The 26,370-nt window shown below is 54.8% G+C and overlaps 1 non-coding gene across 1 annotated transcript; it reads right to left on the bottom strand.

The window, feature by feature from the left end:
* Positions 1-568: 568 nt before the first annotated feature.
* LOC101431623 (uncharacterized) lies at positions 569-26,189 on the bottom strand. The gene is made up of 2 exons (XR_009180816.2): positions 25,753-26,189; positions 569-5,286 (listed from the first exon to the last, which is right to left on the bottom strand). It is a non-coding gene; the product is annotated as an uncharacterized protein (transcript).
* Between the last annotated feature and the right edge of the window lie 181 nt (positions 26,190-26,370).

Genomic DNA, 26,370 nt, shown 5'->3' on the forward strand with positions numbered 1-26,370 from the left:
CCCCTGGCTGGCCCTTCCCCTGTGCTCCACATACCAGCCTTTGGGGTGCCCCTGGCTGCCCCTCCCCTCGCCTCACGTGCTAGCTGCAAGGCCTTGTACTCCTGCTCGCATCCTCGGCCCCCGGGGCCCCCAAGCCCCTGCACTTGCTGGGGCTCCGGCAGCGCCGTCTTCAGGCCCGCCCACGGGCGAGGGGCTGGCTCCAGTGTCCTCAGCCCGGGGAAGAGGCGTCCTCCTCTGTGTCTGCCGGGCCTTAGACGTACTTCCTTCAAGCTAATTTTACAGCTAGGAAGTTCTACAAGCAGTTTATCACCGCTGCTAACCCGGGTAGCCGACGCTGGGACGGCATGACCCCCAAGTGTGCATTCATTTCAAGTAGGTGAGGAAGGTCTGCAGAACATCGGCTGTTGGAGAGCAAAGCCGAGGTGGTAACAGCTTTTTAACTTTCCTGCAGTTGCATTCTCAGCGTTTACCCTCCGTGTGAGCTCCTCAATTGACGGGGGCAGAGTTCGGAGCGCTCCATTAAGTGTGAGGAGTCGCTGTTTCTGTTTTTTCCAGGTACATCTGTGTGTTGTGTTTCTTTTAGCTTTTTATTTTGAAATATTTTCAAACTTACAGGGTACTTGCAGAAGTCATACAAAACCCACACAGAGCTCCAGCACGCCCCACAGATACCCAGTCACCAGCCCTGGACATGCGCCACACGCGCCGATCGCTCCCTCCCTCCCTCATCTCTCTGTCTTCTTCTCTTCCTTTTCTGCCTGTGTCAGCCCGTTCACCTCGCTACTTTCTAGACACTCGACAGTAGGCCGCAGAGCTGGGGGAGCCGTGCTTGGATTTGCAGCTTTCTGGTGCTGACTGGTGGTGGGGGTCCTGGAGGACCACAAGGCTTCCCACTGCAGTCTTCAGAAGGTATCCTTCTGGGCCGTAATTGCATTTTGTGAAGGACGGGGACACAAAGATGCTTTAAGCCACTCAAATAGCATGTTCTCAGAAGGGCCTCCCTCCCCCCCGGGCTAATGTTGGTTTATTCTCGACCGTCTCCTTCCCCTGCTTTCTCTCCTGTGCCCTTAAAATTACCCAACCTACTCTTCATTGTCTGTATCTATCTTGCTATTGTCTGTCTCCTCCGCTAGAATACAAACCTGTGGAAACATTTTCTGGTTTGCTCACTTTTGAAGCTTGAGAGCAGGTGCTTGATACATACTTTCTAAGTGAGTGAACTCCCCTCCCCACGGGCCCTGCGAGTGTCCCCAGCCCCGCGTCCCACTGTGGGCGGAGGGCCTGCTCGGGCCGCAGGGCTTCGCCTCGGGCACGTGGGTGAGGGGTCGCGTGGACCTGGCCCCGTTCAGCTAGGAAGGCCCGGGCTGCGCGTGTTTGTGCTGGTCTGGGATGTGTTATAAAGGTTCATCGTGGCTTATGTATTTTGTCCCTCAACCTGCTTTTGTGAGGAAACATTTTCCCAAACCCATCTATTAAAAGTGACTATTTCCGAATGAAGGGAAGGGCGGAAGGAAAGCACGGTAAAGTCGTGAAACTACTAACGTCACGACCTGCCTCGGTTTCCTCGCCTGCATAATGGGAACAATGGTGGCCCCTGCTGGTGGGGCTGTGGCGAGTGGACAGGTCAAGGGCTGTGGGAGTGCTGTCCCCAGCAGCTACCACGGAAGGTGGAACTAACACCTTGACGGTTGTTGTTAGCCCTGCTGGACGGTCATCCTCAGCTGCTCTGCTGCTGCTGCTTGCCGGAAGCACGTTCCTCTCCTTCTGTTTCATGGTTGATGGTATAGTAAACCCATCTGGCCTTTTTTTTTAAAAAAAAAGATTTATTTTTAATTTATTTCTCTCTCCCCACCCCCCCCCCCATTGTCTGCTCTCTGTGTCCATTCACTGTGTGTTCTTCTGTGTCCGCTTGTAATCTTGTCAGTGGCACTGGGAAACCATGTCTCTTTTTTGTTGCATCATCTTGCTATGTCAAGCCGGCCACTGGGCGGCTGCGGGCAAAGGGCCCCTGGCCCTGCCCACTTCCCCAGGCCCTTTCCAGCCGTGACCCAAGCCCGAGGGCACCCTCCCTCTGGGCCTTGGGAGAAAGGCTCGAGGGCAGGCGCAGAGGCAGCAGGCCAGCCCCCTGTGTCCTCTGAGGCTGGGCCAGGCTGGGTGGGGCAGGCCACGAGAGGAGCCCTGGCGCCCCCCTGGCTCTGGCCTGTCCGGGCACCCATGGCACCCCCCCTGGCTCTGGCCTGTCTGGGCACCCATGGGGACCGCTTCTCCCCCACGGCCCTCTCTGACCCGCTGGGCTCTCGCCTGGTCCCGGCAAGTGGTCCTGAGGGACGGGCGAGGTGGGGAGAAGGGCGCCTTCCCCTCGGGGCCCCCAGAGTTCAGAGGGGAGCAGGAAGCGGGAGGGGCCCCCAGAGGGGTAGGGGCTGCGTGGGGTGAGGGGGTCCCCGCCGTCTGCCCACACATGCCACTTGGTCAAATCTCCCGGCTCCTCCTTAAAAATGCCGGGTTCCTGGCTCGGGGCCTGCAGGTCTGGGGGTGCCTGGGAGTCAGGGGCTCTGACCAGAGGAGGCGGCCCCCCAAGGGTTACCTGCTGGTGCGCTTCCGAGAGGGGCAGGGGGCACTGGGGCACCCCCGCTCCCCGGGGGAGAAGACTCTGGACCTCACGGAAAGAAATGAGAAGAGGCTTGGGGAGGGCGCCGCTTCATTCCTCAGCAGCCTTCCACCCTTCCGGACTTCGTACACGACACAAATTCCCCTCCAGGGATACACTGTGACCCTGGGCAAGCCGCGACAGCAGATCCCACTCGACATCCTTGAAACTTGTTCTTAATTAACTCCACTTCCAGGGCTAGCGAGGCCTCGTGGGCCAGGGCAGGGGTGTGCTTGCCCACGTGGCTTTTAAGTGCTTTTACTGTCCGAAACCTTCAGATCTCTGAGTAGGAAAGAGTGTAACACTGCCCTTTAGAATAGATGGCCCTGCTGCGGGGCAAACTTATTTATTTTTTACAAGCACGTCACTGATGCCCCTTCTACCTTGATAATCACAATAACGCAAGATTAATCAAAAAGGAAAAGTGGTCCTGTAGATACCTTTGTAACCCCGTGTCGCTCTGACACAATGTTTAATTGGGAGAATATATATATATATATGCTGACAGTGAGAAAGCGGACAGTGGTCTAAAACAGCAGTTTCTCTGGCCCAGCTTTTATTCTCCACCCCCCTCACTGGCATGCTTGACGTGGCAGCAGAGGACAATGCTCCACTAATTTTATACTTAGGGCAGCCAACTCTGAGCAGGTCTTATGGTGTTTGGAGACGCACCTGACACATGATAGTTAGACATGGTCTAAGGGAAGCTAAGGATTAAAAACAAACGCCGCCTTCCGACCCTCAGCATTTTAGCGTGACAGAGACGCGCCTGCGGGAACCGTGGATTCCTGTCCAGTTCCGGTAACGACCGTGCTGACCGCCCTTCAGACCAGGGGCGGCCTCGGAGCGGGGAGGTCAGCAGCCAACGCGGCCGTCGAGGCTGCGCGGGCCCAGCCCTCGCGTCGCGGGCCATTCCTGTGTAAAGCCAGGGAAGATTCCTGACTGCTGGAGGCTGCGGCCCACCCGCCTCGCTGCTGGAGGCGCTCCTGGGTTCCTCCACCTTGCACACGCGCTGGCTTTTCGGCTCCAGTGCGCAGACGTGCGCCGCCCAGAACCCCCCGGCCACGCGCTGGGCAGCTGCACAGCTGGAGCGTCCCGTTCCCCAGGAGCAGCCCGCGTCCCGGCACGCTCGGCCGGGTGTTCTGCCACCTCCGGCGGTGAATGAAGGGCCGGCAGCGCCCCAGGGAAACACACGGTGCCGGGACACCGCCGCTCAGTCTCTGCGCTCCTACCCAAGGCGGGCAAACCAGCAGCTGTGGCGGGCGCCAGCCAGACTTCTCCCCCCAACGTCCAAAGACTGAGCCGAAGAAAGGGGCGGATTCCTCGAGGGCTAGCAGCGACGACAGCCAAACACAACGAAACGCCTATTTTTCCAGGTGCTCCATCCCCACGGTGGAAATTAGAAACAATGAAAACTTCTTCGTGTTTCTTCGGGTGCTTCTCTTAGTAACAGTAACAGAACAGCAACTGCCGCAAAGAATCTCCCAGCGAGGACGTCATGAACTACAACATAAAAGGGAACAACCAGAAGGCGGAAATACATCACGAGTTGCAGCGTGACACAGATTTGTCTCTCTGTTAAAAGTTAAACTCTTTTACAACTTTTCCAAGTACAACTTGCCTTCATCAGTAGACATGACTTTGATTTGTTAAAGTGAACTTAAGTAAAACATTTAGCATATTTTTGTTTCCAGTTTTAGAAATGTTACATATTAAATCTGAATTGACTCTCTTTTTTAAAGTTGGGTATCTCTACTTGATCTTTTAACTATGAAAATCACTCACAACAGTCCAGAGCCTTCATTTGCCAGCGCTTCGGCTGCCTCCACCGGTTTCGCCGTCTCTGCAGACAAATGCGGGGTGAGAGGGCTGCCTCGGTGAGCGCAGGGCACCCAGCAGAGAAGCCAGCTCCAGATGTGTCGGGACGTTCGCAGGGACTTCTCCACTCGAGCTTTGCACGTTTTTCCATCAGCATCAGCACGTACACTTGAGAGCATCACCCACAGACATCAGAGCTGACGGAGAGAGGCAGACAGGTCTCACTGCTTGAGCCACAGGGCTCGTTCCTCCCAGGAGGCGCCTGCCTCACGCCGCGCTGCCTCTGGGGGGAGGCTGCTGGCGTCGGGGCTTCTGCCATGGCCCTCAGGAGGAGAGGTTTGAGAAGGTGGACCTCTGAGAGGAAATACTGCAGACTTCCAAATTGGTGAACGAACTCCCAGCGTCGCTCGGGTATTCTGGGTAGGAGGGACTGGACGAGATGATATTTTTCAGCCTCTGGAGGGCAATGATTAAGAGCAGAAGCAGAAAGGCCAGAAGGCTGAGGAATATGGACACGTAGATGTAGACGTTGGACAGGTGGCCAGAGGAAGGGTCCACCGCCGTGGACAGGGACGTGGGAAACAGCTCAAGGAAAGTTCCGTTCTCCACGTTTCCCACAAATCCAGAAGAAGGGGCAGGCTCGGGCATCTTTGTGGCGGGCAAAAAGGACAGCCGAGTAGATTAAGAGCCAAAGCTTCACGCCGGGGTTAATTAAACCCGCGTGGCTCCGAGGTGGCGTCGGCAGAACGGAGAGCTGTTTACTCGGCACAGCTCTCCTTGCTTTGCAAACAAGGGCGGCAGGACGCAGGTATCCACCGAGACTGGAAAAAAAAGCAACTGTGTGTTTTCTTTGGAAAATACTACATTTCCAATATTCAGTTTTTATTTCAGTAAGACGTAATTACAAGGCAACTCCCCAGAACAAGGCATGTTTGTGTCTTTATGCTACAAATGGGGATATAAAAATGAACTTTTCTTATATTTCCTCAATACCTTAGGTACCAGGTTTTGCTAAAGAACTCGGGGTCGAATAAAAGGGAGAACCCCTTTCTGACGTGTGTGTCATCTGCTAGGATTTCAACAGATGTGCTAAGTAGGATAAGACCCCCCAAAAAGTTAGCTCCAAACCACCCTCCTCCAGAAAATTAATTCTACGCCTTCCCCAGCCTGTAACGGAATTCCTGCTTTCCCCTTCAGCACACTTTGCAGCGGCATCTGACTTGCATTGTTCTCAGTCTGCTGAACGTTCATACAGTGATGATTTATTTACATGTTTATCTCCCTGACGTCATTCTAGGTACTTCATTTCCCTCCGATGCCCCTAAGTACTTTTTCTGCATACTTTAGACACTGAATAATAATTGTTTAAACACCTTCTATTAATTTAGAAGGCGGAGAAAACCAGTTGGCTCCCTTTGGATGGGAGAGAGAGACTCAGGTTTGAGGCCTGAATTCGCCATCGTCTTTGGGATCTTAGGCCAGCTTCCTAAATTTTCTGAGCTCCGCTTTTCTCACTCGTAAAGCAAGAAGGCGCCGTCCCTACCTCCTCCGTTAGGAATGAAGACAGTAGCCGCGGGAGCACTCTGAATTCACCGTGTGGAAGCACGTGTGTGCGTGCGCAGCGCCGCGGAGGGAACCAGCCAAGACCAGCCCTCCCGCGCCCTCCCTGCAGCCTGGCAGGTGCCGCCCTGAAGGCGCTGCCCGGGGCAGTTCTGGGTGCCCGGCTCTCCTCCCCGCGTGGCCTGGGAAGTCACAGGCAGGTTCCGCCCGAGCCCCGCGGCACGGCCTGGGCACAGCGGGCCCCTCCCGGTCTGCACGGGGCCCCAGGTTTCTCCACGGTGGCAAGAGGAGGGGGCACGCTGGGGCACCTGGCCCCCGCCGGCACTCACTTGGGCGAGCCCGGACTCTAGCCCAGGTGTCAGGTCCCACACTCACCTTTCCTACCTGCCAGGTGTGAGCAGGGACAGGACCAGACTTAGAAAATGATTGAAGACCGCTGTAAGGGACGTCCCTGTGGACGGCAGTTCCTTCTGACCCCAGCACTGCCTCCTGCTTAGGGCATGTGATCATTTTGCTGTAAAACTCGAAACCGCCCTGCTTCCCTGGGCCGAGAGGCTAACCCCGACTGTGCGCTCTGTGCCTACTTCCCTCTTTCCTGCACCCTTCCTTGCTGGCCTTCGGGGACGGGCCAGGGGCCTCCCGCCCAGGGGGGTCCCGGCGAGCTCCTGAGCAGGCCAGGCACAGCTCTCAGGGGCCCCGGGACAGTTCGGCTCCTCCACTGACGTGGCACGTCCGTCCCGGGCGCAGCGGGGAGGCAGCAGGGTGCAGGGGGAGGAGAAAGGCACGGGAAGCTGCGGGCTGGATGGGGAGGAATGTTCTGGAAGTTCTGGAGCCACCTCCTGGGTGTGGCTGAGGCAGCCGAAAGACACAGAGGCCAATTGCAGGCAAGGCTGAGGAAGGGCCGGCGGGCCTCCGCACGGCAGGACAGACAGACACAGCCAGGCTAGGAGGGAAAAGGGGGCGTGTTCGCCAGTGGCAGACGGCGACATATAACCTCAAACCAGCCTCCCCATTGAGGGTTTTTCACACAGATTTTATGTCAGCTGACAAAGAGTTAATTACCAGGTGACCTTCCTAATCTTAAAATGCACACAGCACCTGGGGTCCGTCATCTTGGGGCGGCAGGATGGGGTGGTACGGGTGTGAACGTCCAGATAAGGACGGATGTGGGTGAAGATGAGGAAGGGCAGACCAGGCGTTTTGGGCGGAAATAGATCCGGTTAACGTAGCTCTGGGCGCCTCCTGTCAGGTGAGCAAGAGTGATGCTGAATCTTTCTGACATTTTAAAGGTCAGCAAGGCCTTAACCTTGGAGCTGCTCGGGCTTCTCTAGTCCCACCAGGTGGCCTCCGACTCGCAGCTCCGCCGAGCCTCTGGGCTCCCTGCTCCGGCCAGGGGGCTGCATGGTGGGCGGCGAGGAGGTCGCGGCGCCGTGTCCACCAGGCCGGCGCCTCCTTCACCCCCAGGACCGCTCTGTAGGGCAGGAAGGCAGCAAAGCAGGAGGCCAGTCCCCTCTCACAGGTGAGAAACGGAGGCACGGAGACACGGAGACCCGCTGAGGGCACAGGCGGTGGCAGAGGGTGGGACCCCGTGCCTGCGCCGCGCTCTTGGATTCGTCCCCCCGGGAGGGGAGAAACGAGAGACTCGGGCCATTCGTTCCCATCGGCCGCATGCGGTGGGCAAGGCCTGAGTCCAGTCCGGGTGTCCAGGGCCCACTCGGCTTTGCTGCCTCCCGCGAGCCCCGGGCCGAGATGTGACCAGGTTCACGTAACCACGCTTGAAAACGGCAAGAGACCATCACGGGGGCGTGCCAGCGCCAGCGGGTCCTTCCCGCAAACCCCGAGGGCCCAGGATCTCTCAGGGTCCCTGCCAGCCCTACAGCTGGCACCTGCGCGCTCACATGGCGGCTGGAAACGGCTGCTTTCCAGAGGCCACCTCCGGGGCTGCCCGAAGCTGAAACCTCTTCTGACACTGAGGCTGTCACTGTGACACAAACAAATCCCCTGGCAGACCTCAGCTGGCCTTCAGGCCCCTTGTTAGAACAAAGGCCTCTCTCCGCATCACCTGGAGGGCCCCTGCCTTCAGGCGCAAAGCCCTCTGAGAAGGGGGTGGCCTGCAGCACTTTAAAGGGAGTGGGCCCGGGAGATTTGGGCGCATCAGGGTCCTTTCATGTGGCCTTGGGAGAACCATAAAGAAAGAACAAGTGAAACCTTGTGTCTTCATCAGACACTTCACAATTTACTATCTTTTTGTGTCAGTACCACTTCCCTCCCCCCAATATTTCATTTCCAGAAAACGTCATTTAAAATGTCACTCTTCTACGCTGAAACAACAGACCTTATGTGTTGTTAATTTGGCCGTCACTTCTCATTGCCTCTTGAAGTTTTACGGATTGGTCCATCTTCTCTCTCTCTGGTGAAAGTTTCATTTGCAGTGGACGGTTAGGGCTCACCTGAACCAAACTGCGTGTCCAGGCACTAAAAACGGCAGCACCCACGAGGCCACAGGTGGCACCAGAGGGACGGAATCCCACGCGTGCGCTTCAGGCTGACGCTTCTCGGACCTCCTTCCACAACAGACGGGGTTTAAAGAACAGAAGAAGGAGAATTCATCTTAAACGCATAGCCCATCTGTGTGGGACTCGCCCGAGGATCTCAGCTCAGGTGACACCTGCGGCCACGCGGGGCTTCAGTGCCATTTCCTAAGCCGTCCCCTGGAAATGACTTTTGAGAAAGGAAAACGTGGTCGTTGGATCACAACATTCAGGGTGAGGACCTGGGAAGGCTCTTCCTCCTGCTTAGCCAGATTTGCTCATCCCTGCGTTGGAGAAAAACGCAAAAAGCGAGAGCGTCCCGCGAGCCTCGGAGGACGGCCACGAAGAGCAGCGCCATGGACTGTCCCCCACTCCGGGGCCTGGAGTCAAGCCTCCGGGGCCACGCTCCCGCCGCACTCGGGGACATTTCCCTCCTGGCGTCTGCCTGGTCCTCGACGCTCCTTGGCTCATGGAAGTGCCATGGCGCTCTGCCGCCATCGTCCGTGGCCTTCCCCCAGCGCCTCTGTACCACTCTCACGGTGGCTCAGGGCCCCCCCAATGCAGTGTGGCCTCGTCCTCACTGGACCCCGTTTCCAAGGACGGCCACACCCAGCCCCCAGGTTGGAGGACGTGCTGGCCCCGGCCTGTCCTTCTAGGGACATGAGTCGGCCAGCAGCAGAACACAGGCCCCCCCAGGGGCCGGTGGGCCAGCGGCGGCGGTGGGCACGGAGGGGCTGGCGGGGCGCGGGGGCCGGCCCTCAGCCACCCAACCAGAGGGCGGCGGGTATGGAGCTTAAGGTGCTGGACGGGACAGCCTCTCCCTGTGCGCCTTCACAACTGGAAAGAGGAGGCATCCAACGGCCCCATGGGCCACGCCAGGCCCCGCGGGCCATGCCAGGCCCACGCCAGGCCCCGCTGCCCACAGCACAGCCCGCGGCCCGCCTCCGCCTCGCGCACCGCCTCCTCCCGTGGCCTTTACTCAGGGGCGTTTCTACACGGATCACAGCTATTGGAAAGGGGTTTGGTTGGGGAAAATTGGGACGAGCAGCTTTGGCCTCTGCAGACATTAATTCAAGGGTGGCCCAGCTGCCAGGGCGTCGCCCTCGCGTTTCATCTCATCACCATCGAGTCCTGCTGTGCCGTGGCCCTCAGAGGCATTAGCCACGGGGCGCTGTGGCTTCAGCATGCCTTGGAGAAAATGCGTTTCCCAGGATATAAACGTATCTTTGGTATTTTAATGGGGTGAAGGGTTTCACAGTACATGTTGGCTTATTTCATTTCAGCAGATCATTTCCAGAATCCAGAAGGGGCCTTGCCACACTGGAGCAAAGCTGTTTTTAGTTCTATGTAGAAAAGAGCGTGTTTTGTATGAGTCGCCCTGCACGTGATTATCTTCTAGTGCTTTTTCTTCGCCTAACAGCTTTTTAGGTCGGGCTAGAGGAGAGAAGGTTTGTGCGACAATCCTACCCTTCACTGAAGGTCAATCTGCACTTGTAGTCAAGGGCAAATGCCCCTGGGCTCCTAAGAAGGCAAATACAATTGACCACCTTGTGTGCACTCCTGACAGGGGGTCCAGCCGGCCCCAGAGCTGCCTGTTTGAGCACGGCCTCCCACTCAGGGGCCCTGCCTTCGGAGGGGAGGGCTTGGATTTCTTGCACCACATCTTATTCTGAGCCCTTGTTTTGGTCCTCTAAAAACAAAAAACAAGTAAGGAAATAAACAGTCTGCCTGCTGTCACACAGTGATTAGCAGCCACCTTCTGAGAAGAACTCAAGAGAGATGGAGCTTCTGAATAATACATTGGAATTCATGGATCTGGATTGGATAATGAAAGGCAAAAAGGAAAAATAACAGGCCTCATTACTTACAGTTCAAGTGAATGATCAGAAAATATAATCAGTATTTTTTCATACTGCTTGGGTGAAAATTAAAGACGTGATCAAGTCACAGCTCAGTATCAGTGATCTATTTTTAAAACTAAACTTCTCAGTGGCTTTGGATTCCGTCCCATCGTCTACGTCTCTCTCTCAGTGATGGTCATGTCCACTGGGATTGTCCCTGGGTCTAAATTATCAAAAATTCAAATTATACTCCACAAGAATTTAGGTCAAACAATTTATTTTGCCCGAATTCCTTTAAAATTAGTAATTTGCTATGGTAAAATTCACAGAATATTCTGAATACATCTCTCTTGCTATGTAAAATGGGGTAGGTTAGGGGAAATTAAGAAAAAAATAAAGCAAGCAGGGACTTCCAAAGAGGATCTGAGTGTAACTGTCTTGACCGTTACAGACCGCGTCATAACCTGGGTGTGAATTCCCTGCACTACACAGCATTCTGTTTCTGGGGAAGCCACGTTATTCCTCTTCATACATCTTTAGGAAATGGAAATATTATATGGGAAGATTTTATGTCCAAATGATCATTTAAAGAGGACACTGTCTTAGAATAATATAGTTTAAAAGGGTAATTTTTCAGATAAAAAGGAGGTCAAATACAAAACCAGTTCTGGGCATTTAAAAAATCTTTTATGGTGTTTAGAGAAATCAAGGATCCACCTTGGCCAATGCAATTAGTCTAAATTAAAATGAGAAAAGTATCGACTTGAAGGCTGGAGGCGGGCATGACCTTCAGCCTCCTTAGGAGCTGGCAGAACGCCCACAGCTGCTCCTGGGGCGGCGCTGGTGAGACCCCTGACTTCAAGAAAAAGCAGAGAGCCCAAGGATACCAAGCTGGGCACTTGGGCAAGGCTGAGCAGGGGGGCCGGGAGAAGGAGGCAAGGCGCTGGGGCAGCATCTTCAGGGGAGGGCCGGTGCCTACCCCACCCGCAGCTCTGATCATTTCCAATATTTTACGAGTGCATTAAAAATATCCTCCAGCAGCTGATGTAATTACACTGTGCACTAGTACAGAAAAGGGCCGGCTTACTTTAACAAGCCGGGGCACGTTTTGTTTTGTTTTTTAAAGATTTATTTATTTCTATCCCCTCGCCCCCGCCCTAGTTGTCTGTTCTCTGTGTCTATTTGCTGCGTCTTCTTTGTCCGCTTCTGTTGTTGTCAGTGCCACGGGAATCTGTGTTTCTTTTTGTTGCGTCATCTTGCTGTGTCAGCTCTCTGTGTGTGCGGCACCATTCCTGGGCAGGCTGCACTTTTTTTTGCGCTGGGCAGCTCTCCTTACTGGGCGCACTCCTTGCGCCTGGGGCTCCCCTACGAGGGGGACACCCCTGCGTGGCACAGCACTCCTTGCGTGCATCAGCACTGCGCATGGGCCAGCTCCACACGGGTCAAGGAGGCCCGGGGCTTGAACCGCGGACCTCCAACGTGGTAGGCGGATGCCCTAACCACTGGCCAAGTCCGCTTCCCCGTTTTGGAAGCTTCTCGTTAAGCCCTGCTGTGGTTGGAGAAGGGCCTGGCGCAGCCGCGTCCGGGTGTCTCGCCTTACGGCTGGAATTAAGTGCGTGGCGGGGTCTTTTCTGCGCAGCCAGGAGGTGTTCCCAGCAGCCTCCTTATATAGTACGAGGTTTGGAAAGTACGAGGTTGCTCTTGTGAACTTAGGTTTGTAGTTATCACAAATCCCTGGTGTGAGCCAGTCGGAGCCTGAATTTTTTTAAAAAGGCAGTACCCGGGTCTGCTTGCGCGGGTCAGGGCCTCTGGGAGCCTCCAGGCCTGTTGTGAGGGAGCAGGGGAGAGCGTGGAATTCGGTTACGCCACACCCTCCGATGGCGTCCGCTGGAGTTTAGGCGGCTGCCCAGCGACGGCCGCTGGTGCTCGGGAACGCCACGGAGAGACAGCCTGAGCTGGCCCTGCCAGCTCCAGCCCTCCTCGCCTCTTCCGCTGCTTTAACCACGTCGGTTCCTCAGCTCATGGGTTACTTTATCGTCCTCACTGAGCCCTTTCCCTTCCCACTGTGGAATGTTTGTCTCCATCTCCACAGGCCTCCAATGTAATGTGTTTAATGAGGACCTTTCTGTTTACGTTCTGGCAAAATGCCTCTTGCTGTGTTTTGTGCATGTTTTCAATCTACAAAAATGGATACATGTTGAATATTTAATTATTTCCATAATTTAAACCCCAAACTTCATTTCCACTTTAAATGTCTTGGTAATTGAGATATAGGTGAGAGAGGAATGTAAGTTCAACATATTCAATTCTCTGTTAGCATATAAGAACTGATAATCAGTGTTAAAACATAAAAATCATGTGTACAGCTATAATTTTGGGGAAAAAATGATGATAAAAATTGTCTGTAGCCCTATTTTGGAGTTTGTGTTCCTGGGTGTGATGGAATTGGACTCAGATATGACCTTTCTACACATGCCTCTTCTGTTACTTTTACCAGACCTGTGGTTGGTGTTTGGGGTGGTATATACTCAGGAGACCTGAATCTCTGGACAGTCCATGTGACAGCCAGGCTCTGAGCCTCAGCAGACTTGCAACTCCTACACTCTGGTTTATTGGACTTACCCCGGCCAGCTAACATGGAGGTGAAGAAGGTCAACCACCACACCAGGGAGCCAAGAGTGCCTATAACTGCAAGCAGGAGAATCGCATCCATCAACCATGTGGAATCTAAGCCCCCTCTCGATATAGAGGTGGAGTGGACATCACCATCCCAGGGTCCACAGGATGGAGGAATAGAGTATGGATTAGAGTGGACTTACTGGTGTTCTGCTGGGGAACTATTGTGATTAGTAAGGGAAGAAATTGTAATATTGATGCGGAGAGAGTGGCCACAGTAGCTGCTGAGGGTAGGGAGAGGGAAGAAGAGATATGATGTGGGCACATTTTCAGGATTTGGCGTTGTCCTGGGTGATGCTTCAGGGACAGATGCTGGACACTGTGTGTCCTGCCATGGCCCACTGGGTGGCCTGGGGGAGAGTGTAGACTACAATGTAGACCACTGTCCATGTGGCGCAGTGGTGCTCCAAAATGTATTCACCAGGAGCAGTGAATGTGCCACAATGATGGAGAGGTTGTTGATGTGGGAGGAGTGGGGTAGGGGGTGTGGGGGGGTATAAGGGGACCTCATATTTTTTGAATGTAACATTTAAAAGAAAATAAAGAAGAAAAAAATCTAAAAAAAAATTATAAGGAAAAAAATTGTCTGAAAAGAACTTCAGAGTTAGCCAACTGTTAAGCAGGCCACTGTTTCTATCTATTTCTATCGACAGCTATAGTCACATGTTTGTTTAAACCAAGATGCTGTCGAGCCAATCCCTGAAAGCAGATTAGAACATCACATGAACAAATTTTGTAAGTCTTGCATTTCCCAACGGGACGAAAGCTCACCGAGTATTTCAGTTGGTGTCATTTATAGTCAAGGCATTGCATTTCCTTGCATTAATGAACCTTCATAATACAACTTCAAATAGAACCCTAGCTGATTACACAGTCTGGAAACTGCCCTTCCCTTCTGGATCTTAGCCACTGTGTAGGTAACACATACGTGTGGGTTTTGCTAGCTAACTTCTCTCTTCTGGTCCTCTGTGGCTGGCAGTCAAAGTCTGAAGATGCTTTCCACAGAAAAATGGGCATTTGAAAAGAATAATGTTTAGTAACTGGCAGCTTAGACAAGTGACATTTTGGAGACACCCAGTTTTGACATATTACATTATTTAGTAATCAGCTGAACACTGAAAAATGTAGGATGCAGATTTCAAGATTTATCCCCTAAATGCAATGCAAGGTCCTTAATAGCTTATCCCTTGTAAGCTTTGTTTTAAAGGATATTATTAGGACAAGTGGGGAAATTTGAATGGAGACCGTCTATCTGATAACTGTATTCTATCAATATTAAATCTCTTGACTGTGAAGTCAGAGAATGGTCGTGTTCTCAGGAGGTGCACAAGGAAGCATCTTGCTGTGACGTGTCATGATATCAGCAACGAACCCTCAAACGGTTCAGCCAGAGCCAAAAGGAGGAGACACATGTATGCACATATGCAACAGAAAGGTGGCAAAGCAGGTGCCTCAATGTTCATTTTGACTGGTTAATTTGGTTGAAGGATATCTATGTGTTTGGGCTCTTGCCCCTTTTCAGTACGTTTGACATTGTTCAATAGAAAAGTTGAGGAAAGAAATTTATCCCCAAAGATATAAAAACAAGCGTCCAGCCCTAAGAAGCCGTAATTCAGTCCAAATGCTCACAGCTGCTGCGGGCACGCAGGGACGGCCCCCGAGGCCTCACGGGCACCACAGTGCTTCTGCTCTTTGCTGGGCCCGTCTGCTCCCGAGGCCGCCGACTCACGCACCTGCAGCCACCGACTCATGCACCTGCAGCGCAGCAGCAGAGGACGGCTGCGCCCCTCAGGGGACGAGGCCGAGGCCGCGCGAGGAGGGACCCCCAGCGCCCTGCCCGCCTCCCTGCCTCGCCGCCGGCCTCCGAGGTCCCGGGCGGGTGAGGCCGGTCTCCGCCATCGGGCTGGTGTGCGGTGGCCACGGACAGGCTCCCGCAGCGTAGCTACCAGCCCAAGGTGCAGCTGGACTCCGAGACGGCCGCCGTACCCCGGGGCCTCCTGGGGGCCGCGTGGCCGGGGGGTCCAGGGGCCCAAAGCGTCCAGGGCAGCCCGAGCGGGGCCTGTGGGAAACACCGGGCAGGAACGGGGGACCCTTCAGGCCACAAGCGCCAGGCGCCGGGCAGCTGCGCTCACCCTCGAAGTCCCTCTCCTCGGCCACCTCCTTGCCGGGCGAGCCCTTGACGGTGGCAGGGGCCCCTGTCGTCCAGGGCTGGGACCTCCCGAAACAGGGCCCGAGGTGCAAGTCAGAAGTTGAATCTAGTGGCTGGAGAGCATGGCTGCGCAGGCGGCACGGGCCGGGTACTGCACACGCTGTCCCCAGCGGTGCCCACAGAGCACCGAGGCTGGAGGCAGGGCCCCGAGAGCCGGGGGCGGGAGGGCGCGGGCGGCCGGCCCTGCGGGGACCCGGCGCTCTGTCTTGGCTGTCAAAGCACTCCCACCGACCCTCCAGGCTCCCGCGAGGGCAGCGGGCAGCAGGGAGGCCGCAAGGGGCCCCCACGCGGCGCGGCCCCTGCTGTGCCCCAGGCCCTGCCTCCATGGCTCGTGTGGGCACAGCAGTGGTCTCCAAAGTCTGGCCACCAAAGCAGGCGTCTAAGACGACCCCTTGACGTGGCAGGCGCTCAAGAGCGGGAGGCGGCCAGCCTCACCTGGACAGCAGCCCCCACGCCGCTGGGACCACATGGGAGCAGGAGACCGAGGGGCGCAGACGCTCCCAGGATGGAGCTCAGCTTAAAGGTGCAGCGAGGCGAGAGTGGAAACCGAGGAGAACTCAGACCTCTGCTCCCCGGCCGAGGCGACAGGCACGCACCCGCTCGGAAGTACAAACCAACGCGGTTTCCTCGAGGAAGCCACGGGGCGCTCTCACCCAAGGTCTAAGTGGGCACTGCCCGGCGATGAGCCAGTTCCTCGCGCTCCCCGGGGCTGCGGGCGCTGCGTGTCCATCCACCGGGGCTCGGCCGGCGTCCACCGCGTGGGGGGGCTGGCGGGGGGCAGGCAGGAGAGGGCAAGGCGGGCAGTGTCCCCGTGGAGTGGGCTCTGTCCTGGGAGCACGAGCGGCACAGGAAGGAAGCCTGGGACGCTGCGCAGAGCAGGTGCCCAGTGGGCAAGCTGCGGGGGGAGCACAGATGGCGGCACCCAGGGGAGAACCCGCACCCGGTTTTGTGTGCGCTGGAGGACTTTCCCCACGCCTGCCGAGTTGTTAGGTAGGGTTATCTCGCACGTTGTTTCAATCGATGAGAAAATAAGGCTCAGCAAACGGGCAAAGCTGGCCCAGGCCACCAGCCGGCAGGGGCAGCACTGGCCTCACAGCCATGGCCCGCAGCGCCAGCCAGGCTCACGCCTCCTCTCCTCGGACGCTAAGGGGAAGGGGGCAGGCCCGAGGCTTGTGGTCACTAGTGCTAGTTAACTAGGTGGTCTGACTCTCCTCCTGAGGCTTGTGGTCACTAGTGCAGTTAACTAGGTGGTCTGACTCTCCTCCTGAGACTTGTGGTCACTAGTGCTAGTTAACTAGGTGGTCTGACTCTCCTCCTGAGGCTTGTGGTCACTAGCACAGTTAACTAGGTGGTCTGACTCTCCTCTTGAGACTTGTGGTCACTAGTGCTAGTTAACTAGGTGGTCTGACTCTCCTGAGACTTGTGGTCACTAGTGCTAGTTAACTAGGTGGTCTGACTCTCCTCCTGAGGCTTGTGGTCACTAGTGCAGTTAACTAGGTGGTCTGACTCTCCTCCTGAGGCTTGTGGTCACTAGTGCTAGTTAACTAGGTGGTCTGACTCTCCTCCTGAGGCTTGTGGTCACTAGTACAGTTAACTAGGTGGTCTGACTCTCCTCCTGAGACTTGTGGTCACTAGTGCTAGTAACTAGGTGATCTGACCCTCCTCCTTCCAGGCAGCTTGGAGCTCGGCAAGCTCCCGCGGCCACATGGCTGGTTGGCCTGTGACACGTGGAAGAGTGGCTCATGCCACTTCTTCGTAGAAAACGGAAGACCCAGCGTGCGATGTGCTGCCCCTTCCCTACCCTGCAAGGACCGTGCGGACACGCCAGCTTCCGTCAGCAGGCCCCAAGTGACCACCGCATTTACGACTTTGTTGATCTGACGCACACTTAGTGTGAACGAGGAACAAACTTTTCTTTCCAAGCCGCAGAGTTGTGTCTTTTCTGCCACGCAGCATCGTCTACCCTCTCCTGACTGCACGTCACAGAATGTGACGGCGGAGGTTTTGACAGGTCCCTGGAAGAGCCGAGAGCCACGTGACTTACATCCGTAATATCTTAAATCCCTCTTACAGCACTGATGAGGAGGCAGGTTGGAAAGGATGATATGGTTAGTTCTCATTCCATATGCGAGTTAGCTTTGAAGGGATGAGAGCTAGCTCCCTGCAGAGTGAAAAAAACCCCAATACTATCCCAAAATGAGCTGGGGCTTGACGAGGTGCTCCTGTATAAGGGTAATTCCCAGCGACTGTCACTTAAGCAGGTGCAAATTTCACGAAGGATTAGGCAGGAGACAACAACAACAGCAACAAAGCTATTAAGACTAATCCACACCTTAATGGGAAAAAACAACTCAGCATAGAAGTAATGCGTTAGTGGCATTGCCTTTTCTCGAGAAAAATTATAGTTTTCAATGCATTCAGTCATTCATTCCACAAATAATTATTAAATATGGACCTATTAACATTAAAACAAAGGTAATAAAGTATTACCTCCATGAGCGTAGCATGCATGGAGTTTTTATAGTTACTATCTGGAGAGGGAACTCTAAAAGACCCTTCCTGCATAGAAGCCCCGTTATCTGACCTCAGGATGCGGTTCCAGCCTCCCCTTTCCCGTTCCCTCAGGAATTCGTGCCCAGGCATGCCAAAATGTGGGCCGTTTTCCCTAAGGATCTTAGCACTCAGATTTGCTCCTGTCCTCCCCTAACGCACCTGCAAGCCCGCGCTTCCTTCCTCAGGACGCCACTCACGTCTGGCCTCCTCTGGGCACCTGCTGCTTGCCCAGAGCACAAATCCCCATAAACCTCCGTTCCCGGGGCGATTTCCAGCTCCCCTGCTCTGCATCTCCACGGCGCTTTCTCTACCCTTCCGCTCCAACATTGCTCGCGTCGTATCACTTATCAGACAGGATTCCTTCCGTGTCTGCTTTCACAGACTGAAATCCTAGACCAGAAGATTTGACTTCTCCGTTTTTCTCCCTGGATGAGCACAGAGTCCGGCACACAGAGCCCCATTAAGTATGTGTGAATGGTTGCATCAGTAAAACAATAAAGGAATGAAGAAACCAGAAGCCTCTTGGAGAGAGAACCCGAGTTATCTATTCTATTTTTAGATGCACACTACTCTTTGTTGAATGAATAAGTAAAAGATCTTATATAAAATAAAATTGATTACACAAGAGGGTCAGTAGTCAATAGTAGAGAAAGATGATGAACCTTCCCTAAACTTTGTAATTTTTTTAGTTTTGGCAAAAAAACTAACAGTTCCAAGTTGGATAGCAAACTCTGATCTTATACTTTATTAACCAACTGAGTTTCTCAATAATATTTAACAATGTCAAGGTTTTATTTAGTCAAGTATCCATTGTGATAACTGAGGAAAGAATAGTGGAATCTGCTGTAAATAATAAAATAAACAATTTATATGTCTTCTATGTATGCCCAGGTGAGCTGCTGCCCCCGTATCCCCATCGCTGACACCCTACACCAATCATCCCCCCGCCACCGCTGTGACCCTTCTGTGATCCAAAACTTCCTAAAAAATGAAGTCACTAATGTGGCAGAGTTGGACTCAGTTGTGGTTTCCTTACACATGGTTCTCCTGTCCTTCTATTTGAACCTATGATTAGCACTACACTTGACAGGTATATGTCCAAGAGACTTAAATCTTCAGGCTATGTGCTTGCTGGACCCTGAATTTCAAGAGAGTTGCAACACCGCCTCTCCAGTTCATTGGTCTCACCCAGGACAACTAACGAGGAGGTGATGATGGACAATGACCATCCCAAAGAACCAAGAGAGTCCACAACTGCAAGCAGGAGAGCCCATCCATCAGCCCCATGGGATTGCAGCCCCCTCTCAATTAGAGGTAGAGTAGACATCGCCATTCCTGAATCTTCAGGATTGGGGAACGGACTGACAAAAGTAGACTTACTGGTATTCTACTATAGACTTGTGATTCCAGCAATGGAAGAAATTATACTATTTAGGTGGAGACACTGGCCACTGGAGGTTCTGAGGGCAGGGAGAGGGAAAACGAGTGTAATACGGAGGCAGTTTTGGGACTTGGGAATTGTGCTAAATGACATTGCAATAACAGATGCAGGCCATTATATATCTTGCTATAACCTATAGAATTGGGTGGGAGAGTGTGTAAACTACAATGCAAATTTTAATCCATGCTTAGTGGCAATGCTCCAAAATGTGTTCATCAATTTCAATGATCCTTCCTCACTAACGAAGGATGCTGTTAATGTGGGAAAGTGTGGGAGGTGTGGGAGCGGGGCATATTGGGAATCCCCTCTATTTTTTATGTGACATTTGTGTAAGTATCTTTAAAATGTATACATATGTATATATAGTCTCATGAACACTGCCAGAAGTTTATAACAAATGTATTCTGGAGAGCACAATTAAAATCCAAACAGAGTTTATCACAGGCAGTTCAGAAGGATCTGACTGGATGTGAAACTGAGAGCATATTTTATTTAAATAGGATTTAAATGTGATAACCCACACTTTGAAAGTTGCTGAGTGTCTTACCTCTTCTCACCAGAAGCCAGGACGCTGCGCTAGTCCTTGGCGATGAAGGGGTCCTAGGAAGCGCCCCCTGCAGGGCCCGTGGGGGACGCCCCCTCTAGTTTTCTGACTTCACAATCCCATGTGCATGGGGTTCTACCAGCCTGTCCATCTCAAGGTATGTCCAGAAAAACATTTTTTTTAAACAGAAACTTAGTACAGAGAAAGACAATGTTTACCTTTTTACAAATTTCTCCCTGTGACCACAAAGCCCCAGTCTAGAGACGAATGGGGCTGGACGGAGCTGTTGGTGAGGAATCAGCAGGCACTGCTTCCTTCAGGAGCGGCTGTGGCAACAGCACAACAGCTGCCCTGAGGCAGAGGCCTCAGTGAGGCGAGCAGAGCTCGCCTAGAAATGCACCCGGAAACGTCAGCTTTTTAGAAAAGAGAGTCAGAGAAACAACCAAAAGCCGAGGTCCCAAAGAGCAAAACTCTTCTTATTCATTGTGGAACCAGCTAAGAACCTTGATCATGTATCAAATTTATTCTCCTTTCCCAAATGGTCCCTCTCAATCGCGATTTCCCCAGGAAACAATCAGATAAAATAAAACCAAAAGAAAACAATAAGCAACAAAAAGAACAAAAGGAAAATGCTTTTCATAGAATAGGGAGGAAATCATAGGTGATTTTCTTATACAAGATTGGACTGACTGACTCTGTCTTTGGTGCCCCAGAAATCGAGGCCTCAGCAGGTGCGGTATACACCTCAGCAGGTGAGGTACACACCTCAGCAGGTGAAGCACACACCTCAGCAGGTGAGGCGCCCACCTCAGCAGGTGAGGCGCACACCTCAGCAGGTGAGGCACACACCTCGGCGGGTGAGGCGCACACCTCGGCGGGTGAGGCGCACACCTCGGCAGGTGAGGCACACAACTGTTTACACCTCACCTGCCTTTGGAGAAGGATGCACAAAGGAGACACGGCTGGTGACAGGAACCCCAAGCTGGGAGTCCCGGGCCTGTCCTGCTGAGGCCCTCGGAGTGCAGTGGGGTGGCCGCGGGGGAGGGCAGAGGGGACGCAGGTCGTGCAGGCCTTGCTTGTCGTCCAGAGGCTTTTCATCACATGCATCAGGATGTCACATGCCTGAAAGGGACACAGGGCTAATTCAGGCCCACAACTGACAGGTCTAACGGGAACAGGATGGACGGAAGGCCCTTGGAAACTGGGGCCGGAAGCAGGGGACTCTACGAAGGAGCAAAGCCTGCAGCCCGCTCACACCCGCTGCCCCTCTCGGGGCCTGGGGTCCAGTCCTGGCTCGTGGAAACCGAGGTTGCACTCCAGGGACTTCCCCAAGGGGGAGGCTAGGACAGGCTGCCAAGGGCACTTGCGGGGGTCTATAAGCCCAGCTATTGGTTACTCTGCGGCAGGAGGCAGAGCATAAGGGGCATGCAAGAGGGTACTGGAGGATATTAGATTTTTTGACCTAAGGGCCATTTACATGGGTGCGTTCGACGTGAACATACAAATCAGAAGTTATACATTTTTCTGCATGAATGTTAAACTTCAATAAAAGTGTTTTTATAAAGGCAAAAAAAAAACAAACAAAAAACACCCCACCACATCATGTACTAGGCATAGAGATGTTTTTGGCCACAGTGGGGCAAGTCCACTTCTTGGGGAGTATACTATTTGAGTGCACCCCTTTTCACTAGAAATGTTTGGCATTATAGGCCAATGGGGGTAAATAATAAAATCTGGGAATTTATCCTACAGGAAAAAGAAGACAAGTTTAAAAGAGGCATGCACAATTATGTATTCTGTAGCTAAAGACTGGAACTACAAAAATGTGCAAGAGGCAGGGACTGGCTGAAAGAGGATGGCGTGCTGTGCTGCTGCTACAAAGGAGGAAAGACGCTGGCTAGGGGGGTCAGCTGAAGAAAGCCAGCTCTGCAGCGTGCATGGTACGACTCCAGTTTTGTAAAACACCAACATCTGTTCCTGCTGCTGCTGCCACCACACACGCACGTGGTTTAAGAAGCATGCAAAACAAAACAAGAAGTGGAGGGTAGCACTAAGTGGTTAAGAGATGATTTCAAATTCAGTACAAGAACATGTACTGTCTTTATAATCAGAAAAAAATTAAATGTATTCATTCCTCTTTAGACAAAGAAGTATAACTTAATTATAGCATATGTAGTGGAAATACAACTGATTTTTAAGCCCAGAACTCCTTTTCCTCCTCCCCCCACCCCTCTCTCCTCCTCCCCAGCCCCTTCCCCTCCCACCTCACCCTTCCCCTCCCCTTCCTCCTCTCCTCCCGTCCACACGTAACTTTGGAGATGGTTTATAGGCACCATTTCTTTCAAAGTTTAAGACTCTCAGGCTGAGGCCAGAAAGTCACTGCCCATTGTGGCTCAGCTGCACTTTGCCTTGAAGTTGCATTTTAAAGGATGAGTGTCCTGTCTAAGACACCAGAGAAGGACATCCTAGCTGTGATCCTGGTTGCAGGGAAGTTGAGAGCAAGTTAAGAACCAAACCAATTTAACTGGAAGTTGATAGATTACCAGACCCTCCTAACCAGTAGCAGACTACAGTGGCCAATTAACCAGGAAAGCTGCTATTTTGACTTCCCCTAGGGAGCAAATCTATTTATTGACTGTTCCCTGAATTGTGTTTGAGGTTTAACTGCAGTTGAAGTCATCTATCTTTTTCAATCTGCAACAGATTCTTACGGCCACCTATACTTCTGTGTCCCATCAAAATCTTGAATCGGGTCTGTCACCTTTTCAGCAACTAGATTTTCCAGGCCCTTTTCCTTTTGTCTGTAACCATGTCAGTAATCAAGCCCATAATACACATTTAAACCTGGACCGATTGCTCGTCTTAATGAAACAGGATAGAAGAGAATTTAAATGTCAGGCGCTCGGGAAATCGCGGGCTGTGACATGCATCGGGGGCTCTGCAGTGGCAGCAGTGTGGGGAGGGGCTGAGCGGTCGTGCTCGGATCTGTGAGGGGGGGCTCTGGACCGCTCCCGCCCCCTGGCCTTTATGGTAAACTGGGTAGAAGCCAAATAATCACCATCTCCTGGTTCCAAACGGGAAAATGACCCAGAATCCTAATCACAGGGAGCTCTTGGAGGAGGCACGCTGCTCCCCGAGGCAGAGCACCTCAGAACTCCGTAACGCATGGATACGTGCTCCCCAAATCAGAAGCAGAGCCCGGGGGTCCCGCCGCCCTGCACCTGCCGTCAGCCAGCCTCCCGGGGGCCTCCTGCATCCCAGACCCCAGGCTGGTCGGAGCGTCCGTGTGACGCGGAGTGCTGCGGCTCGATTCCTCTGGGTTCACGGGCTGGCTGAGCGGCCTCCTGCCAACCCGTGGACTAGATCGTAGCTTCCTCTTTGGGTCCCCCAAGCCAGCCTAAAGGCGTCATTGTATACGTGTCCGTACGAGCATATCAGCCGCCATCACAGACCTGAAACTGCCTTTCAAAGTTCAGCCCGCGGCGTGCTAAGTGAGCACAGCAATAGCTAGCTGTAGAAACGGCGTTCTGCAACACTACTTTCTGGCTTCTAGTTTCATTTCACAGCTGTTTACCGAATGGCTCGTGGGTGCCAGGAGCCTGCAAGCAAGTCCAGTGACGGCTGCTGCCAAGGGCTTTTCACAGATGTATTTTTTCCTGATTCTTAAATTACTCTTTAAAAAAGCCAAATGAGCAAAGCACACGAAAAGCCATCATTTTACTGTTCGCTTCTTTGAAAAAACTAAATATAGAATTACCTATACAAACCTTGTTTAAAAAAAAAACAAAGCCAAATATTAAAATAATTAAAGCTACAAGTGTGGGCAGAAGAGGAAACAAAGGGAAGAAGAGGTGCTGCCCAGTGGGCTCAGACTTGAGCAGAGACTTTTGCCTGCAGTGGGTTTATCTTTCACGCTCACAGTGAATGAGGTTTCCTCACTTACTGGTCAGTACCTCGCCCCTCACCAATCAGTTGCCTCATGAAAAAACAAACAAAACGAAGTAACACAACCACCACCACACAGACAGAAATCTGCAGCCCTCCCGACCGTCCGCCCAGCCCTGGACGGAGTCACGCCAGCGCCCACCCCGCGAGCCTGTGTCCTCGCGGGCGCCCTGGGGCGTGTGCTGGCCTGGACCCACCACAGCAGGGCGGAAGACGTCAACCTTACCCACGTGAGAAGTCTGGATCCTACCTGCGAGCAGGTGCGAGGGGCTCGTCTTCAAAGCACTCTGCCTTAGGTAGAGGAATCAAAAGTAAATAGATAAGCTCCCAACCTGGGAACGCCCCAGGCACTTAGGGACCCCTGAGCTGGGGCAGGGGGCTGGCACCCACATTTGAAGGTGCCTGAGAAGCGCCTGCGGTCGGTCCGATGGCTCAGAGCTGGTCACAGCTCGGTCACAAGGCAGCCTCAGGCACAGACACTTCCCCAACCCACCTGCAAGTACTGACCACCTGGGAGCTGAGTACAAAAGGTGCGCGAGAGCGGGCGGTGGGAGGAGGATGCCTCGCTGAGCAAAACGGGGCGTATTTAGTCACAGAAGATATTCACGGAGCTTTCTGGACCAGATCACAATAAACTAAGACATGCAGACTAGTTGCATAACTGAAGCTAATTAAATGAGCGGTAGATCCGGCTGCAAGACCGCACTAAAGGGGACCCCCCCGGCGCTGTCCTTAGCTCCCCTCCCCTCCCCAGGTGGCTGTCCTCTGCCCAGGCGTCTCAAGTCCTCAGTGAACGGGGCTGGGGTGTCGGGGGCGCTGCCGGAGCCCCCTCCTCGCCCTGGGCTCGGGAGCGTGGGCCCACCCAGCGCCACGCCTGGAGGCGCCTCCGGCCCTCGGGCCCCGTCCTCCCCCGCCCCAGACGCGCCCAAGCACTTGTTCGCCCCACGGAAAATTCCTGAAGGAAAAGATGCGGAAACGCAGGACACGACCCGCCAGTCCCTGGAGCCGGCCCCCAAGGCCGCTGTGCGTGGGGCGCGGCGCGCGCTCGGCCCTAAGACCCGGCCCCAAGACCCGGCCCCGCTCCGGGCCCCCGCGGGCGTTTCTGGGGCGCCCCCCGAGGTCAGGACGCCCACCAGCGGCCCCGCGTCCAGGCGCCCCGACGGCGAGCGCAGCATCCCCGCGCCTCGGGGGTCCGGGGCGGGAGAGGGAGCTGCCGCCGCCGCCCGCCGCGGCTTCGGGCGTTCGGGCCCCGCGGCCGGGCTCGGGCGGAGCGGCAGGGGCAGGGGCCCCGGCTTCGGGGCCGCGTGCGCGCGGCGGGTCCCCCGCAGGGACCGAGCCCGGCCCTCCAAGGCAGCGCAAAAGCCAGAGAACAGCCGCCCGCGCCGCCACGGCGGCACCTGCGAGCCGGCGCCCGGGACCCCGATCCGTCTACACTGGCGCGAGGAGTCAGTCCGGCAGCAGCGCACGCCAGGGCGGGCTCCCGGCTCCCCGGGTCCGGGCTGCGCCGGGGCGGGGGGCACGCGGCGGGCCGCGAAAGCGCTGGACTCGGGGGGTGCCCGGAGCGGGGAGCCCCGGCAGGGTCCCGGAGGGGAGCGGGGCTCGGCGCCCCCGCCGTCTCCCCGCCGCCCCCCCTCCCCCTCCCCGCACTGACCTGCGGGCCGGGGCGCGCGGACCTGCCGGCCGCGGCGGGCTGCGGGCGGGCGGCCCTCTGGGCGCAGGGCGGGCAGGGCGCACGCGGCAGGGCCGGGCCCCGGGGCGCACGCCGCCAGCCCCCCGCCACTGGCCGGCGGGCGCTGGGCTCTGGGCCCCCGGCCCCGCGCAGGGGGAGGAGCTTGCGCCGCGCGTGGCGCCCGGGAGGCGTTGGCGCAGGGAGCCCCGCTGCGCAAGGCAGGAGTGGCGCGGGCAACTTCTGTGTGCCTGGGTGTGCGTGTGCGCAGGGTCTCCGGGCATCGGGGGCCTCTTCTCGCAGAAGGGGGCGTCCACTTACCGCCGAGTTGCTTTCCCTCTTACGGGGCGTGGGAGAGTCGCGGGGCGTCGCCGCCCCGGAGGTGAGCCCGGCGCAGCGTCCCGAGCCCGGCCCGGGCTGGCTGCGCGCGGCATCGCCCGGTCCTGGCGGCTCGCATTCAAATCATCAAAGGACGGGAACAAGACTGCAATTTCTATCGCTGCCGGCGAGATACGCCAGCAGGCTCAGCCTGCCATTAGGAGGCAAAGAACCTGGAAATGGAAGCTGAAACCAGACGACAAAATCGGGTCACAGAGAGCCCTGTGACCTTCACCCAATGACTTTCCCCCTCTGGACCCTGTTTCTCAGCGGTAAAATAAAGTGGCCCTTTGACCTGGAGCTTCCTTCCACTCTGACAGCAGATGCCCTACTGGCTACAGGCAGAGGCCACCTGGGGAGGGCTGCGCCGGTGAAGTGTCATCGTGTCCACCTTCCCCCAGCCCTGCTCCACCCAGCCCTGCCGGTTCAGCTCCAGCCCCGCGTCCAGAGCAGCAGATCCATGCTGCGCAAGTCTGCGCTGCCACTTCACCTTGCACAACCACGGCTGCCGGCCCCTGGGATCCTGTTAGCCGCCATGCCCGCTTGGTCCCCAGGTGTAGG

Source organism: Dasypus novemcinctus, chromosome 15, assembly GCF_030445035.2.
Source record: "Dasypus novemcinctus isolate mDasNov1 chromosome 15, mDasNov1.1.hap2, whole genome shotgun sequence".
NCBI classification, from domain to species: domain Eukaryota; kingdom Metazoa; phylum Chordata; class Mammalia; order Cingulata; family Dasypodidae; genus Dasypus; species Dasypus novemcinctus.